The following is a 5,655-nucleotide window of genomic DNA, read 5'->3' on the forward strand; positions in this document are numbered from 1 at the left end:
GTCTTTTGATGTGAAAACAACCAACTGCAAACAATATTTTTTCTATTTTTGGCCAAGAAATTGACTGACGACCTTTACCCCAAAAAAATTGATTGAATGGCTATTTTTAATATTTTATTTAGCCAACTTAAACATAAAAATAAAAAATTACATCATGTTTCACTATTGAAATGTCAATTAGGAAAAAAAGTGGTCTAAGTCAATTTGATCGCCTTTGATTGAATACACTTTGTTTAATCAAAAGTGTTATGAAACTCGGACCGATCCGGCCGGATCGACTCGGGAATCGATAAATTGATTATGTAATTGGTCTGGTTGAAGCAACATACCGGTTATGCATCAGAACTGGTGTGACCCGGTCTGACCTGGCCGATTTTCATGAAAATCGGTGATCCAGTCGGTTAACCGGTGACCCGGTCCGGTACCAAAAAAAAATCTATTTTTTTTAAAAAAAAAAAATCATAATCGACATATTTGAATATTTTTTTGCTTATTGACTTACATAAGTTATGTACCTACAACACTAATATTATCTTAATTATGCACTATGCAGAAAATTTTGATTTTATTTATAGTTAGAGATGTCGTTTTCTTAACCTAAAGTTCTGTATTACAATCATTATATTTTTATTTGATCTTTTATTGGATAATAATATGTCATTTATTATTTTTTATATTAAAATATTTGAAATTTGTATAATTGTTTTAGATATTTGAGTATGTTTATAATTTTTTAATATAAATTATAAAATTGCATATAATTACCGGGTCATGCGGTTAAATCAGTGACCCACTGGTTGAACCAGTGACCCAATAACCCAGTACTTCGACCGGGTGAATGACCGGACTGATTTTAATAACATTGAATCAAACATCACCCGGTCGGAATTGTATGTTTCTTTTCATTACTTAAGAGAGAATCTTATATTTATAAAAATTTTTACTTACAAACTCTTATAAATTATGTTGTGTTTTATCGATAAGATATTCTTGAGTGAAATCTTATCAGTAAGACATAGTTTAGTTTGTAAGTTTATAAAATAAAAAAATTTGTTAATATAATCCTTCTCTTAAAATAGTATAAGTGAGAATTTAGTTAAATTAGAAATTGTATGAAATGAGAAATTTATAATTTCAAATCTAAATCATGTAATTATTACTAGAAAAGATGGATCGGTTGAGCGGACTCCGTCAAGGTATTTGTATGAATCTGAACTGAACTTATAAAAACTGTAGTCGCAAGCAAAAAGAGTAGATGCTATAAAAAAAGGATGAACGCTTGCACGTGTAAACTGGTGAGATTTTGCTTATTCGTGTGTTTTCTGCTAGTGTAACAATATATCCTTTTTTAAAATTGAAAAATCACGTGCAGGAGATTATTATTTTTCCCTTAATAAAATATGTGATAAATTTGACAAGTTCCTGGCTGACGAGAAATGAAAACCATGACTCTACAAGTTTGAAATCATGTTGATATCAATTCAAGTTTAGTGTTAATGATTTGTTAGAGAGATACAAAATAAATAATTTAGACTCATCCAACATCTTAAGATTTTAGGTTAAAGTTGCACTTATCATGGTATTAGAACTTCAGTGATCACAAGGTCACGAGTTCGATTCTCACCACCTCTACTATGAATAAATCTTTGATGCTACTGTTGCACAGAAGATTCAGTACATCCCACCAATAGAAATTCGCTCTTGAATTGTATATGAGGTTAATTTTAGTACACTTTTTCAGTTGAATCCAACGAATTTAGAAGGTTATATATAACTTGTCACATTTAAAACGTTTAAACACTAAAACATTAATTCATTTGTTTCCCAATTGCATATTGATGCACCGAGTGAAAAGCAGCAAAAATTGCCCCACTTGAAAAGTGAGGAACTGTGGTTGTGCATGCACAACCAACACAACTTTCGTTCTATATCGGGAATATGGGGAAAAAAATTACATATAATAGTGAATGGATCAATAACAGGATTTGGGGGTAAGTAATAGTAAGCGTTATTCAGAAAACATAAATGTACAGGAGAAACCAAATCGGAACTAAGACTTCGTGCCATGGTGATAACAAAGTGTCACAAGTTTTGTAATTAGCAATTCTAAATCATTTCTTAATCTCTCTCTTTATTTTATTTTTTTATTTTTGTGCAATTAATAATTCCTAAGAATCTGGGTTTTGTTATTTACAGACTATACCAATAACATCATTAAAGAGATGGGCCTAAATTAGGACCCATTTGCATGACAATATTCATGCAATTACAAAGGGAACTTATCCATCAAAAGTCATGTTTTTACAAGTGGTAATTACCTATGGGAAACCATATGCTTACAATAGACATAAAATTATTTATTTGCTTAAGCCAAAAGTCTCAACCAAGGCAATTTTTTATTTACTTAAATCAAGAGACGTAAAGATTGTTATAATTAACATCAAAAGACATCTTTGTAAGAATATAAAACCAAATAGTGCTATATAACCATCATTTGCTCAAGCACCAACACGATTGGGCAATTAAGAAATTACATTGAATGGTTGTAAAATTTGTACAATAGCATATACAACATGTCCGGAGTTGATCAAACATTTTGAATGTTGGAAAAACCAATTTGTTCCAATCTACCTTGTAACATTTCCACCAATTATAGTATAGAAGTAACTTAATAAGTTGTTTGAGTACTGTTCCGGATAGCCCAAACACTGGTACAGCCCAGCTGGCCAGGCCCAATCCTCAGCCCTAACTAAGGGCTGACGTGGAGACGCGCGCCCTCCAACCTTGCAGCATGTCCAAGGGATACACCGAAATGCCCCATCTCGGGACGCTAACCACCAAATGCGTCAGCCACAGGCACCCTAAAGGAAAAACTACCCTCTGCCCAGTGCTAACATCGCCAGACGCAGAAGGCGCAACGCTGCCCAAAAGGCAGCGCCAAACACGCCCAACACTGCTATCATGGTAGTACATCCCAAGGAGGGTTGACCTCTCCTTACCAACCCGCACCATATCCTCTATAAATAGCCCTCATGGGCACAACTAAAAAGCATCTTATGTATCGTAATATTACCCATTTACTTTGAGTCTTATTGCTTACTGCACATACTTATTGTCTTGCTATTGCTTGGCATAATACCTCTTAGCCTGGACTGTACCTAAGCTAAGGGTATCTCCCATACAGTGACTCATCCCTAAAGAGAACATAGTGGACTTATAGATCCCTACGGTACAAGTACCAATTGTAAACAATAGGACCACAGGTAGAACATAAATCCTATTATTTAAATAAGATATTTTTAATAAATAAATGCAAAAGTAAAAATATCACGAGTAGAAAGATTTGCGTGATAATTTATTGTCTAAGCTTTAGTCTTTGAGAAAAGTTAGTTAGGTAAGGAAAATTACATGAGAGCTTGACTCTACGAATTCAGATGGCCAGTGCATATAACATACAATAGTATAATTGAACAAAACAAAAGGAGAGGTAATATTTGCTTGGCAGCCGTAATTTTTATATTCCAAAAAACAGAAATATTAATATATAATTTTTTTATATGTCATTAAAATTTAAACTTATAACTGGGGATGTAAATAGGCTAGGCTAGATTAGGTTTTGGCTTAAACAAGTCAGACCTATGTAAAAAAAATATTGGGTATAGTCTGGCCTATTAGCCTGTGTAGGCCCTAAATTACAAGTCTGGCCTGACCTGTATTTAAAAAATAAAAGCCTTCGCCTAGGCCTGTTAGCCTACTTAAGCCTATTAAACATTCAACAATTAAAAGAATAACTAAAATAATATTATTTTATTATTCAAAATTATTAAAATAATAATTTTATTTATTATATTTTAAATAAATAATATGATATAGGCCGGTTTGTAAGTTTATAGGCCGAATATGTACAAAAAGCCTATTGTCTGTTTTCTAAATAATTTTTTTTTAAAAATCTAGACTTATTTTATTTTGCTATTTATAATAGGTCAAGCCTAACCTGATATAGGCTAGGCCATAGACCCCTTTAGACCGACCTAGCCCATTTACACCCCTACTTATAACTTCATACAAATTATTCATCACTAGATCAATCTTAAATGATTTTTAATATATAAAATTTTAGAAAAAGTGCAGGTTTAACATGACATGCATGTCAAATTAACAGAAAAAAACTATACATGACGGAAAAAAATGATTACTGCATTATAAAAAAGAAAATATCTTATTGTTGTAGAATTTAAATATATTATCTAATTAATACAGTCATTTATGCTTGTATTAGTATTAGGTGCACAACAAATTGTGCACATAATTCATATATAATTGTCATGTCATGTGGCCAGCTTCAGTTGCATATATACGGTATGTGCTCATCAAGTACGTTTGCAATCAATTGGGTTATGTCACATGACATCATATGGCCATCGTTGCACTTATCATAATCAAGTAGCATACATGTACAACTAACTAGATTTTGTCACGTGGTGCAATCCCGACCATTCATCCCAACTACATCTTTCCCCTTCCATTAGATAAAACCTCTCACCCTTTATACTCTAAATAAACAACTCAGTTTCTCTCCCTCTCTCTTCCCATATATTAATTCTCTAAACGGTCATGATGTTTTGTGTTTCTATTATTGAGTTTTAATTTGGGGAAAAACTACTTTTATGTTGTATAAGAGTAATTTTATCTCCTACACACTCATCGAAAAATCGTGACATTCATTTTTTTTTTCTTTTTTCTTTAAATGACAGGTCCCACCACATATGTGTCACAACATGAAAGAAGATCTCTCTTTCAACATAAGATTAAATGAACCTTTTAATTTGTGCACTTTTCTATTATAATATTTCGTGTTCCTATCAAATTGAGTTTAAATGATGCTTGAATGTAAAAAAAGATCAATGCGTATTAAATGCGATACAACAATAGGTAAATGGCATTACAAAATTCACCGGAAATTAGGGCTCCAAAATAACCAATCTATCTCTGAGTTAACAACAAGAGCTTTCTCTCAATGGTCAATACATTGGCTTATTGATAGGGGCCTGCACCAGAAGAAGAGGATAAGAACACTTATGGTGAAACAAGGGAAGAAACCGGACATCAGACAGTAGAGGAAGTACCACGTCGAAGGGGAAGTAGGATCAGAGTGCCAGCTAAGTGGGCTGAAGACTACATTGTTGAGACATGTGGCCCTTAGGTGTTAATAAGAAAGTCAGCAAGGGGGAGTGAGTCATGGCACATGAGTGCTGAAGGTTGTAATTGGGCCAGTAGCCTTTAAGCCCAATTTTCAATTCTATTTCAGTATATTAGGAAAGAGAGGTGTGAGAAGGGATTATCTTACGTCTGTAACAAACTTGCCTTCTCCTTGAACCTTTAATTCGGGAGTAATCAGCAAACTCGAATTGCTGAGCTATAATATAGTTACTTGAATTTTCCATTTATTGTGAATCAATAGCTTAAGGCTATCAATTTGGTGCTTTCATTGAGAGGCAACTTCTGGACTTTCTAATGGCAGAAGGAACTCGCAGCTCTGTTAAACATACATCAATGGACGAATGTCTGACTCGGTTAGCACATCATGATGATCAATTCAATTCGTTGGGCAACCTGTTGAAGGAGATGAACTTGAAGTTAACTATGGTGGAGGCC

Source organism: Gastrolobium bilobum, unplaced genomic scaffold (assembly GCF_033153095.1).
Source record: "Gastrolobium bilobum isolate Gb01-03AN ecotype WA unplaced genomic scaffold, APGP_CSIRO_Gbil_v1 utg5539, whole genome shotgun sequence".
Lineage (NCBI taxonomy): Eukaryota > Viridiplantae > Streptophyta > Magnoliopsida > Fabales > Fabaceae > Gastrolobium > Gastrolobium bilobum.